Consider the following 14181-nt stretch of genomic DNA (forward strand, 5'->3'; position numbering starts at 1 on the left):
GCTGTCAGTTTGGTTGTTGGTGGTGTATAGGAATGCTAGTGATTTTTATACATTGATTTTTGTATCCTGCAAATTTTGCTGAAGTTGTTTATCAGCTGAAGGAGATTTCACAGGCCAAAACTATGGGGTTTTTTAGATATAGAATTATGTTGTCTGCAAACAGAGATAGTTTGACATCCTCTCTTTCTATTGGGATGCGCTTTATTTCTTTCTCTTGCCTGCTTGCTTTGACCGGGACTTCCAATACTATGTTGAATAGAAGTGATGAGAAATGGCATCCTTGTCTTGTACTGGTTTTCAAGAGGAATGCTTCCAGCTTTTGCCCCTTTAGTATAATGTTGACTGTGGGTTTGTCATAGATGGCTCTTATTATTTTGAGGTATGTTCCTTTAATACCTAGTTTATTGAGAGTTTTTAACATGAAGGGATGTTGAAGTTTATCAAAAGCCTTTTCTGCATCTGTTGAGATAATCATGTGGTTTTTGTCTTTAGTTCTGTTTATGTGATGAATTACATTTATTGATTTTTGTGCGTTGAACCAACTTTGCATCCCAGGGATAAAGCTTGCAAGTATTTTGTTGAGTATTTTTGCATTGATGTTTATCAAGGATGTTGGCCTGAAGTTTTCTTTTTTTGTTGTTTCTCTGCCAGGTTTTGGTATCAAGATGATGCTGGCCTCATAGAATGAGTTGGGGAGAATTCCCTCCTCCTTAATTTTTTGGAATAGTTTCTGTAGGAATGGTACCAGCTCTTCTTTGTACATGTGATAGAATTCAGTTGTGAATCCATCAGGTCATGGGCTTTTTTTGTTTGTTTGTTTTTTGGTTGGTAGGCTGTTTATTACTGATTCAATTTTGGAACTTGTTATTGATCTGTTCAGGGAATCAGTTTCTTCCTGGCTTAGTCTTGGCAGGGTGTATGTGTCCAGGAATTTATCCATCTCTCCTAGGTTTTCTAGTTTGTGTGTGTAGAGGTGTTCATAGTAGTTTCTGACGGTTGCTTTTATTTCTGTGGGGTCAGTAGTAATAATCCTTTTGTCATTTCTAATTATGTTTATTTGAATCTTCTCTCTTTTCTTTTTAATTAGTCTAGCTAGTGGCCTATCTATTTTATTAATTTTTTCAAAAAACCTATTTTTGGATTTATTGATCTTTTGAATAGTTTTTTGTATCTCAATTTTTTTTCAGTTCAGCTCTGATTTTCATTATTTCTCATCTTCTGCCAGCTTTGGGGTTGATTTGTTTTTGCCTCTTTAATTTTTTCAGTTGTGAAGTTAGGTTGTTAACTTGAGATCTTCCTAACATTTTGATATGGGCACTCAGTGCTATAAATTTACCTCTTAGCACTGTCTTAGCTGTGTCCCCGAGATTCTGGTATGTTGTTTGTTTATTCTTATTATTTTCAAAGAACGTCTTGATTCCTGGATTCCTGCCTTAATTTCATTATTTACCCAAAAGTCATTCAGTTCATGTTGCTTAATTTCCGTGTAATTGTATGGCATTGAGTGGTTTTCATTGTGTTGACTTCTGTTTTTATTACAGCGTGGTCTGAGAGTGTGTTTGGTATGATTTTAGTTCTTTTACATTTGTTGAGGATTGTTTAATGTCCAATTATGGGGTCATTTTTGGAGTATGTGCCATGTGGCAATGAGAAGAATGTATTTTCTGTTGTTTTTGGATGGAGACTTCTGTAAAGTTCTATCTGATCCATTTGGTACAATGCTGAGTTTATGTCCTGAATATCTTTGTTAATTTTCTGCCTCAATGATCTAATACTGTCAGTGGAATGTTGAAGTCCTCCACTATTATTGTGTGGGAGTCTATGTCTCTTTGTAAGTCTCTAAGAACTTGCTTTATGAATTTGGGTACTCCTGCATTGGGGGCATATATATTTAGGATAATTAGGTCTTCTTGTTGAATTGAACCCTTTACCATTACATAATGTGCTTCCTTGTCTTTTTTGATCTTTGTTGGTTTGAAGTCTGTTTTGTCTGAAATCAGCATTGTAATCCCTGCTTTTTTATATTTCCCATTTACTTGGTAGATTTTTCTTCATTCCTTTATTAATATTTTGAGCCTGTGAGTGTCATTACATGTGAGATGGGTCTCTTGAAGACAGCATACCATTGGGTCACACCTTTTTTATCCAGCTTGCCATTCTGTGCCTTTTAAGTGGGGCATTTAGCCTGTTTACATTCAGGGTTAGTATTTATATGTGTGGATTTGGTCCTGTCATTATGCCATTAGCTGGTTATTATGTTGGCTTATTTGGTTGCTTTACAGTGACACTGGTCTGTTTCTTTAAATGTGCTTTTGCATTAGCTGGTAGTGGTCTTTCTTTATTTAGTTCTCCTTCCAAGATCTCTTGTAAGGCAGGTCTGATGGTAATGAAGTCCCTCAACATTTGCTTATCTGAACCTTTCTCCTTCCATTTAGGAAGCTTAATTTGGCTGGATATGAAATGATGGTTTGAAGTTTTTCTTTTCTTTTTTTTTTTTTTTTTTTTAAGAATGTTGAATACAGGCCCCCAATTTGACTTGCATGGTTTCAGCTGAGAGGCTGCTGTTAGCCTGATGGGGATCCCTTCGTAGGTGACTTGCCCTTTCTCTATAGCTGCCTTGAACGTTCATTTTTTTCATTTTGACTTTGGAAAATCAAATGATAATGTGTCTTTGGGATGATCTTCTTGTGTAGAATCTTTCAGGAACAAAGTTGGGGAAGTTTTCATGGATGGTATCCTGAAATTTATTTTCCAAGTTGTTTGCTTTCTTTCACTCCCTTTCAGGAGTGCCAGTGATTCATAGATTTGGCTCCTTACGTAATCCCATACTTCTCAGAGGTTTTGTTAAATCCTTTTTTTTATTTTTTATTTTTTCTGTCTGTCTTATTTTAGAGAACCAGTCTTCAAGTTCTGAGGTTCTTTTCTCAGCTTGGTATATTCTGCTGTTAATACCTGTGCTTGCATTGTGAAATTATTGTATTGTGTTATTCAGTTCTGTCAGACTCAGTAGGTTCTTTTTTTTTATATACCATTTTGTTCTTCAGCTCTTGTTATCACTTTATTGTAATTCTCCTTGAATTGGCTTTTGCCATCCTTATTCCTATTTTTGTTCCTATCCATATTCTGAATTCAATTTCTGTCATTCCAGCCAGTTTGGCCTCATTAAGAACTCTTGTTGGAGAACTGGTGCGGTCATTTGGAGGACATATGACACTCTGGCCATTTGAGTTACTGGAGTTTTCGCATTGGTTTTTTTCTCATCTCTGCATGTGGGTGTTCCTTTAACTGCAGCTTAGATTGAGTACAGACAAAAGACTTCTTTTCTGGATTTTTCTACTGTGCCAAGGTTTTGCATACAGTCTTTATTTGAAGCTGACTTCTTATCTCTGGTTTCAGAATGGGGTATGTTAGTGAGGTATTTTTGGTGTTGAAGCTTTGGTTTATGATCCAGCAGGTGGCATTTGGGATTCTTGGTCAGTTGGTAGACTTTTGCTTAGTTGTGTGGCTCCCCTATATTTCCTAACAGTTGCAGCTGTGTTCTCTCTCAGTGCTCTGGAAGTGCGGGTTCCTCTCCTTCTTGAGTGCTGGCTGTAGTTCACGACTTGACACTCCTGAGCTACCCACTGCAGCTCTGGGGAGATCTCAGTGTTTATGTTCCTTCCCTAGCTTAGAGGCAGCAGAGGAAGAGATTTTAGTAGTAGTTGCGGCCAAGGGTCATTTGCTTGTCTCCCTCTCTGTCCAGGGAGTTGCCGAGTTGGTACTGGCTTGATATCTCTGGCGGGTAGGGGGTGGCTAGAGGCCCAGGCCTGGAGAACCTGCCTGGTGAGGAGTTATGGGAATGGACACCCATGTAATAGTCTGGCTACTTTTCCATAGGGCTGCTGCAGTATGCTTGGGGCGTTCCAGTCCCCAGTCACCTTGGATTTTCCGGAACCAGGAGATGTCACCAGTGAAGGCTGCAAAATAGCAAAGATGGCAGCCTGTTTCTCCCTCTGGGTGCTTTGTCCCAGGGAGGTACAAGCCTGTTGCCAGCCCAAAGGCACCTGTAGGAAGTGCCTGGGGACTCCATTTGGGAGGTCCTTCCGAGTAAGGAGGAATGGGATCAGGACCTACTTAAAAAAAAACAGTCTGGCCATGTTTAGGTAGAGCAGCTGTGCTGTCCTGGGCATCCATTCAGCTCCTGGTTGCTTCAGACACTCTGAAACCCAAAGGCTGGAACAGCTAAGTTGCCCAACAGCAAATATGGTGGCCCACCCCTCCCTCTGAGAGAGCAGTCCCAGGGGAATTCAGATCTCTTTTGGCTGGAGAGCTCAGGTAGGGGTGGCTAGAGGCCCCAGTTGGAAGATTCCACCCACTGAGCAGGAATGGGATGGGGTACCTGCTTAAAGCAGCAATCTGGGCTCACTTCGGTAGAGCTGCTGTGCTGTACTGGGGGATCTCTTCCACCCCAGGTCGGCTCAGACTCTCCAAAGCCTGAAGGCTGGAAGGGCTAAGATGCCTGAATAGCAAAGATGGTGGTCCACCCCTCCCACAGGGAGCTCCTTCTTAGGGAGATGCAATGCCACTATTGGTAGCTGGCTGGAATTCCAAGCCAGTGGGTCTTATCTTGTGGGGTACCACAGAAGTGGGGTACTGTGGGCTGTTGTTGCTCAGCCCCCTGGATTTAGCCTTCTTCCTAGGGGTAAGTATAGGAGTCTAACCTCCCACATTGCTGGAGCTGCAGCTACTTTTGCTGGAAAGCTCAAGTAGTTAAGGCTCCAGGGTCGTTATACATGCCTGCACAGCTGCTCTGCTGAGACTCCACATAGCTCTGTCTTCAGTCAGACAGAAGACTGAAGGTCCAGGTAGACTGGATTCATAACGAGATCTCCTGACTCGAGGGTTGCAAAGATCTGTGGGAGAAGCATGGTTTCTGGGGATTGCCCATTTACTCACAGCTTCCCTGGGTGAGCGAGGATCCCTGGGCTCTGTGTTGCTCCTAGGTGGGACATTGTCCTGTCTTGCTTTCCTTCATTCTCTGCGGATCAAGTTGTTTCCTTGATTAATCCCAATGTGAGCACCTACGTGTTTCAGTTGAAGGTGTTGTATTTACTTGCCCCTTCTGTACCTCTCTGTGAGAGCCACTCACGCTAGCTGCTTCTAGTCGGCCATCTTGGCCACTCCTTATTTTGTTTATTTTCTGGGCATAGAAAGTGAGGGGCATTCCTGGTGGAGACTATGCAAAGGGAGGGAGGCACCACCAGGAAGCACCAAATAGTTCTCTGTTGGATAGAGAGACTCAGCAAAACAGGTGCCACACTTTCACATAATGTACCCATGTCATCGCTGACATGGCACCATCATCATACCAGGGGAGAATGGCAAGAGGTGATACAAAAAAAACTTGGTTGGGGCCAGGTAGTCTGAGGGCCTTGAATGCCATGCTAAGGATTTGGATTTATTCTGGAAGTATTCTAAGACATTCCAATATCCACTGAGCTGCAACTTCAAAGTGCTATCTAACTTTCCAGCTTGTGGCTTCAAAGTCTTGACAATAAGTAGATACAGAATTAGTAGGGTATGTTGGAAATTGGAAGTCAGAAGGTCTGGATTCTAGTCTTACTTTTCCATCTGGGTTTCTGTTTTCTTCTAGGTAAAGTGAAATGGTGAGACATGATTCCTCAGATCTTTATTATCCCGCAAGTCTGTGTCTACCAGCCTCATAAAGAAATCCTTCGTGAGGTTCCTCTCAGTTCTGTAGCAGACAGACTCTTGGGGAGATTGCCCACTATCCCACCTGCTGGTGTCATGGCTTTCTGTTATTCATTCCATTGAGTGGAGGGGGTGGTGGTGCTGTCACTTGCTTCTTACTGGTAGAAGCAGCAAAGGTGATGAGATGGGTGGGATAGATGGTGCCATGTCAGCAATAACATGGGTATGTTACATGAAAGTGTGGCACTTGTCTTGCTGAGTCTCTGTATGCCTCCCCGTTGGTTTTGAAGAAGCAAGCTGCCATATGGCAGGCTGCTGATGTTGGGAGGCCAACATGGCAAGGAATTGAAGCATCTCTGCTTAGACCAATGGGCCAATTTCATTCATGAGCAGAGTAGTGGGTCACCCATCACTGTGCAATTTGAGGGAAAGGTCCTTCAGGCAAAAAATTATATGTGTACACACACACATATGTGTACATATATTCTTCCACTGGTCTATCGTGGAGTCTGAACTTCCACCATTTAAATCTTTGTCAATGCTCCATAGCAAAAGACCACCAGCAACACACCTGAAGTCAAAGTTGGGATTAATACATGCAGCACAGGACATGACACACCTTGGGAACCATGGAGCAGCTCAGAAAGTATCAGGAGAGTTTTGCTCTGGGCTAGGTGCTGTCAGAGAGCAGTGGCAATTCAGTGATTAGGCATTTTCATTATTTTTATCTAAGAGAGGGAAGAATGGAATGTGGCTAAGGCCGTCATTGGTAAAGAAATCACCACACTCGATGGGTGCAGCAAAACACCATGGCACATGTGTACCTGTGTAACAAACCTGCATGTTCTGTGCGTGTACCCCAGAACTTAAAGTATAATAAAGAAAAAACAAACAAATCACCACACTCATGACCGGAAGGGGGCTGTTTGGTAGTTTTAACGATTTCACATAGTGTTCTGTATTTTCTCTGATTTTTGTTGTTGTTGTTGTTTTGTTTTGTCTTGTTTTGAGATGAAGTCTTGTTCTGTCATCCAGGCTGGAGTGCAGTGGCACGATCTCAGCTCACTGCAACCTCCGCCTCTTAGGTTCAAATGATTCTCCTCCCAAGCCAAACAGCTGGGATTACAAGTATCTGCCACCACATCCAACTAATTTTTGTATTTTCAGTAGAGATGGGGTTTCACTGTGTTGGCCAGGCTGGTCTTGAACTCCTGACTTCGAGTGATTCACCTGCCTTGGCCTCCCAAAGTGCTGGAATAACAAGCACCTGCCCAGGATTTTCTCTGTATTCAGACATGGTATGACCTTTTTTTTTTTTTGGTCTTGCTGCCTGCCTCATGATTATAGAGGCTTTGTCTGGTGTTGGCGTTCTGGAAACTTGTTTATGTTCAGTAGGAGAATGCCGGGACCTTGCTGTGAGTAACAAGCCAGGAGACTGCTGATGCTGATGGAGCTGCTGTTTCTTTCTTGTCTTATTGATTTTCAAAACCTTTACTGATGACTTTTAGCACAGTCACACATATTATCTAATTTAATCCTCACAGAACTCTGTGAGGGATTGTTATCTCCCCTTTATGGATGAGGAAGCTGATTCCAGGAGATGACTTTCTAAATCAGGACTCAGGTTCAAGCTCTGTCTTTAACAACTTATGGAATTGCCTTGGCTGGATCTGGGCCCCTCTGTGGCCTTCAGTACCCCATGAAAAAAGGAAAGGGATTAGGCTAGATGGTCCTAAAGGCTCCCTTGGGTCCTGATGTTCAGCAATTGCAAAGTTGAGGAAAGGGCTCTAGAAAGGGGTTAAGATTGTGGGCTCTGAGGCCATTGCTTGGGTAAGTCCCTGCTTCACAATATCTATGAGGCCTTTGTCAAGTTATTTATCTCAGCCTCCATTTCCTTGCCTGAGGATAATGAGAGTCATCATCTCTACCTCATAAGGTTGCTGAGTTACCTATTAGAACCTCTTAAAACTGTGCTTGGTACACAGTAGGTAATACATTTGTGTTTATTTTTCAAAAATATTGATTGCAGGTGTGGTGGCTCATGCCTGTAATCCCAGCATTTTGGGAGGCTGAGGAGGACAGATAACTTGAGCTCAGAAGTTCAAGATCAGCCTAACATAGTGAAACCCCATCTCTACTAAAAATACAAAAATTAGCTGGGCACAGTGGCACGCCCCTGTGGTCCCAACTACTTGGGAGGCTGAGGCATGAGAATCACTTGAACCCAGGAGGCAGAGGCTGCACTGAGCTGAGATTGTGCCACTGCACTCCAGTCTGGGTGACAGAGTGAGACTCTGTCTCAAAAAAAAAAAAAAAAGATCTACGTGCTACCTAATTCTTTTTGTTTCAGATCACATAAGTCTTGTGCATTACAAGGTTGGCCATTGGTTAATTCCTGCAAGCTCCAGCACACGGTCATGCATCTAGCCACAGATAAGGCAGTACCTTACACAGATAAGGTTATATGTCTGATTCCACATAGGATCATCTGGATTGCAACATAAATAAAACCTGAAATTCTTAAGACAAAATGAGGCCCAAAGACCATTATGTTCTCCAAATTCTATCATTCAAGATAGCATGAAAATCTCTAAGACTTAGGTCCTAAAACAGGCCACTCTGAGCCTTAGTTTTCTCACTCACAAAACTGGGAATTGGACTGGCTGTTTACGAAGGCTGCTATTATGGGCCAGGCACTGTGATAACCTTTCACACAGCAAAATCAGTATAGTGTGCACTGACAAAGGGACAAAGGACCCCTGCCTTCTCATTTGGGTCATTGTACTTCAGGAACTGAGGATGGGCAGTGGAATGGCACATGCTCTCTATCCTGTTATTTGGTATCTCCTCCTAAACAGGTAAGTGGGGAGTCTGAAGACCTTGCTATGTGATGGGACAAATCTCTTCTCTCAGAATCACAGGCCTCTAGGCCAGCACAGCCCAACAGAACTTTCTGGGTTGATGGAAGTATTCAATATCTGTGCTGTCCAATATTGCAGCCAGTAATCACCAGTAGCTTCTGAGCACTGGAAACATGGCCAGTGCAATCGAGGAACAGAATTTTAAAGGTATTTACTCTTAGTTAATTAAAATTTATATAACCCCTGTGGCTAGTGGCTATTCTATTGGATAGAGCAGCTCTGAGCTATTTAGCTTTGTGGGCATCCTCCTGGAGAGATGAGGTAATTGAGACACTATTAGACTGAGTGATTTGCTTAAAGGCTTTCAGTGACTGTGACAGAATTGAAACCAGAACCTAGTTCCTTCTTATTCCATAATAGGCCTTTTTCCTCACATCACTGCTAGATGTGGAGACACCTAACATTGCTCTACAATAGTGCCACACCTTTCTACATGTAAGTAGATAACCCTGACTGCAATGCTTTTCCTACCCATGACCACTGTCTGTCTGCTGGGTAAACTCCTACCCATCCTTCAATACTGAACTCAAACATCTTGACCTGCTCCCCATTCCTGGCAGTTCCTTGCTCCTTCCCTGTCCTCCTACAGCATTTTGTCTGGTTAGCTATAGGAGCACTTACAATGTAATTATTTATTTATCTCCCCAACTTGATTAGAATTCCCTAAAAGCACAGATGGTATTCTATTCTTCCTGTCTCCAGAACCCGGCACAGGAGGCTGGTCAACAAACGTGTGGAATCAACATACTAAATATACTACAATGTACAGACTCCAAATAAAAGCAGACCTATCCCAGAAGATAAGGGAAGTGTACTGAGCAATCAGAAAGCCTGGGTCTCTTTATCCCACTCATGCTAAATTGCTCTTTGACTATGGGTAAATCGTGTCCCATCTTTGGACCTGAGGGGGTTGGACTGTGCCATTTCTAAGTAGGACAAGCCCCAGCCCCTCTGTGGTAATGACCCCAAGGGACTCCTGGCTCAACAATTTGGGCAGGCTGAGATGGAGCGTCTCAGGGAGGTTACTGGGTGTGGTGGTGAGTGATGGCCGGCATACTGTGGCCAGCGCTGAAGCAGGTGCTTGCTGGACTCAGAGCTGCCAGAGATGCAGCTAAGTCAGCGAGTACTCCTGGGCCACTGGGCCAGGAGAGCCCCAGCCCCCGGAAATAGTGGAAGGAGGATTGGGAGAGCAGCTCAGATAGGAACCAAGAGGAGGAAGGGAAAAGCAAGGAACCAGCACATCGGAAAGAAGACAAAGACAAAAAAACACAACAAAGGTAGCGATAGCACTCCCACAAATATGATGTATGTTCCTAAAAACTCAGCAGACTTTCTATAAGAAGTTGGGCAAGTATCAACCCCACAAAGTGACACAATATAAGAAGGGCAAGGGTCTTCTCTATGCCCAGGGGAGACAGCATCATGACAGGAAGCGGAGTGGCTACGAAGGGCAGACTAGCCCTACTTGTCAGGGAAAAGGTTGAAATTACAAAGAAGATTGTGCTGAGGCTTGGGTGTTTTGAACCCAACTGTAGATCTAAGAGAATGTGGTTGGCTATTAGGAGATGCAAGCCTTTTCAACTGGGAGAAGGTAAGAAGAGAAAGGGCCAAGTGATCTAGTTCTAAGCTTCGTCTTTTATTAGGAAGACAATAAAAGCTTGAGGTTATGTTCACTTCATTTGGTTGTAGTTGGTCTTTTGGGAGGGAATAGATTAAAGCCATCAACAAAATTCCCCTTAAGAGGAAATTTATGCTTTGTGGTTCTTCTGGGTACTAAGGGGAAAAAAAGAGAAAAACACAGCAAAATAGTGACTGGAAAACCCACTTCTGGTTAGACTCCCATTCATTTGTGTATTTTACTCACTCATTCAACAAATCTTTATTCACATATTTCCTGCGTTCAGGGACTTTTAGATCACTGGAAGCAGAAACAGAGGCCCAAAGTGGGGAATGACTTGTATAGGCCATATGCGTTACTGACTGCCTTCTCAACTATGCCAAACCACAGTGCCAGTAGAAAGCCAGCCATGTGTAGCCAGTGTGCCTAGCCAGCAGGCCCACACTCACCCTCAGTTATCAAGGCCTTGGGAAGGGCTGAGAACGGCACTCACTTCCAGAGAACAAAAGAGGGCTTAAGGCCTTCCATGGCCTCCTTAGGGACTCACTCCTTGTAGACTGGCTTAATAGAATGAGCCTTGGACTTGAAACCAGACAGTTCTGGATTCAAGTCCCTAGAGGCTCCTGTTCAGTTCTTTTTGCCTCACTGCTTTAAAAGAGCCTGATAAATAAAATGGTCCACTGAGCATCTTCTGGGTACCCACCCATGTTTGTGCTGGATGTTTTTGTGGAAAAAAACCTTGGGCTTGCATTCAGAAGTCCTGGAATCAAATCTTACCTCTATTGCTTGCCCAGTGACCTTAAGCAAGCCACTTGCTATGTCTTGGCCTCAATTTCTTCAGGGAAGGAATAAGGATATGATTGACTTAAGGATTATGTCAGAACAAGTGGCACAAAGTAACTGCTCATGAAAAAGGAATGGACGCTGATGACACAGGCCCTGTGCCCTCTACATTCTAGATGTGGAGGTGAGACTGACATGCAGGGGAGGATCGGGGGAGAGCAGAGAGTACGCTTTGTTGGCAAGTCAGGCAATGAATGTTAGGACAGTCCATGCATTTGTTGGCTCCATCTGGCAATGGAGGTGAATCAGGATCAAAGAAATCATCCAGGGAAAGGCTGGCCTGCAAGAACCCATACTGGACACGAGGTGGCGCCGGTGGCCCACCTGGGAGCAGGAAGAGACCTGCAACCAGCCTCAGAGAATTTGACACCTGCCTTCCCATTTCACTCTTTTCGCTTCTAGACATGGACCTCTACAGGAGGGACCCTGGGTGGCTGAGGATGAGGGCTCTCTGCCCCAGCAAAGGATAAATGGGAATTTCACATTCCTTATCTCATTTAATTTTCACAGCCACCCTTTCAGGTATTACTTCAGTTTTACACACAGGGCACTGTAACTCAAAAGACATTAAATAATTTCCTCAAGGGATGCTACTGAGAAGTAGATCCAGGCCCACTGATTCTAAATCCCATGCTCTTTTCAGGAAAATATGCTCCTCTCAGCCAGTGGAATCAGTCTATCAACAGAGGCTAAACATGATGTAAGGGAGGCTGAACCAGAACATAGAACACCAGATTAAGACTGCCTCCTCCCCGTGGCCTCCCTAGACCATCCCCATTCCTTTTTCACCCAGTCCACTCCAACAACCTCCTAATCCATTTCCCTGCTTCCATTCTTGTACCCTAGGCTCTGTTCTCTACAGCAATCTTGTGAGAAGGAAACCAAGTTGCAGTATTCTGCCATTCAAAACTCTCCAATGCTTCTGATTCCAATTCGAGCAAAGTCTGAATTTCTCACCACAGCTGCGAGTGGTGCTGTGCTGGTAAGTGCTTAACAACCAGTTCTCAGAGGCAGAGAGCCCCGATTTGCAGCATTTGCTAATTGTGATGCACATTCTCCCTCCATGGCCGATTTCAAGTTTCCAGGGTGACATCACTGAGCTCAGAGTTGGGAAGGGATGCAAAAAATCGAGACAGAGCCAGTCTGAGTTGACACCAACACACTGCTGCACCAAGGCTCCACAGGTAAGATCTGGCCCGACGCCTCCTCCAGACAACCCGCTTATTCTAAGACCCCTGTTCACTCTGCTGGATCTCCAGCCTCCTTGCTGTTTCTTGAACATAACAAACACATTTCCGCCTCAGGGCCTTGGCACTTGCTGTTCTCTGTTTGGGATGCTTTTTCCCAGAAATGTGCATAACTTACTGCATCACTTCATTGAGGTCTCAGCTCAAATGTTACAGAGAGGCCTCCCCTGAGCATCTGACCTAAGACATACTACCCACTCCCACCCTCCATCACTTTTATTCCTTGCTCTGCTTTATTTTTCTCTAAGGGCTCCACTCCCCGTCTGATAATAAATGATAGACAATTAAACTTATTTGGCTAGGTCAGCACTGTATAGCCACCCCTAGAACAGACCTGACTCAAAGAAAGCACTCAATACATATTGGCTGGTTGATAAATGAGTAATTACTTTTCTTCTACATGTAATGCATTTTTTACTGCAATAGCCTTGATGTTTTCCTCTTTATTCTTGATATGCTATCGTCTCACTACGCTGTGTCTAGGTGTAAATTTATTTGTTCTGTTGAGCACTGAGTGTGCATTTTGAGTCTAAGTAATGTCTTTCTTTCATTCTGGACGATTCTCAGTCCTTATTTCTGTAATCTTGCTCCTCCTGCACTCCCTCTGTTCTGGAACTCCTACATAACAGTCTGTCAGTCTCTACTCCATGTTGCATAACTGCTTGGCATTCTATAGAACGCCAGTTGTCTCCCAGTGTCTATTCCACTTTTTCCTTAGTAATAGAATCTCTAACTTTCAGCTAGGCACATGCCCACTTGGGTTAAAAATGACATTTCTTGGCTGGGTGTGGTGGCTCACGCCTGTAATCCCAGCACTTTGGGAGGCTGAGGTGGGTGGATCACCTGAGGTCAGGAGTTCAAGACCAGCCTGGCCAATATGGTGAAACCCTGTCTCTACTGAAAACACAAAAATTAGCTGGGTGTGGGTGCCTGTAATCCCTGCTACTCGGGAGGCTGAGGCAGGAGAATTGCTTGAACCCAGGAGGCGGAGGCTGCAGTGAGCTGAGATCTTTGCCATTGCACTCCAGCCTGGGCAACAAGAGTGAAACTCCATCTCAAAAGAAAAAAAAGACATTTCTGAGTCTTCCGTTTAGCTACATACGGGCATATAACTGAGTTCTGGACAATGAGTATAAGCAGGAGTGTTGTGGAACTTCCTTGTAATGTCTTTTAGACAGGGGAGCGTGCTATTCTTTGTGCCTTCTTCCTGCTATCTGAAAAATACATGAGCTGGCTGGAGTTGGTGCAGCCATCTTGGACCACAGGGTAGAAGTCAGATAGAAGGAGCCTGGGTTGTGATGGCTTTTATCAAACTGCCCTCTTAGCTTTAAACTTCCTAGTGCTGGATGATTCCATGAGAGAGAAACAGACTTGTATTTTGCTTGAGCCATGGTTATTTTGCTGCTTAGTATCCCAAAAGCAATCCCCAAGAGAAGGATTTGGATGCTGGTTTTATTTGGGAAGTGATCCTGGGAAGTGCAGTGAAGAAGTAGGGATGTGAGGCAAGGAAGAGAAAAGCCAGCAAAAGATTTGAACATGAGCAGTTTGGCGCTGGGGGCCAATGGAGGCTCAGCCCTGCTCTGGGGCCTGTGGGAAACTGTGTGAAATCAGCCACATAGTTGTCCTTCCAAGGAGAAAGGAAGCTGGAGTATTTATCATGAACTAATGCCCCTACTGGCTGAGGGTATTTTCTGGAACTAGCTCCCCCAGGAGTCCACCTGTCTCTGCGCAAGCTGAGGATGCTTCTGTGGCCAGAAACACTTAGGCGGAGATGCAGAAAGCTGTCATTGTGTTCAGAGCCCATCTTCAGGTGACTGCTGGGGTCAGCCAAGGGAATGTGGGCTGGGCATTAACAGTGTCT

The sequence above is a fragment of the Sapajus apella genome, unplaced genomic scaffold (genome assembly GCF_009761245.1).
Source record: "Sapajus apella isolate SASKATOON/1434 unplaced genomic scaffold, GSC_monkey_1.0 scaffold62, whole genome shotgun sequence".
Classification (NCBI taxonomy): Eukaryota; Metazoa; Chordata; class Mammalia; order Primates; family Cebidae; genus Sapajus; species Sapajus apella.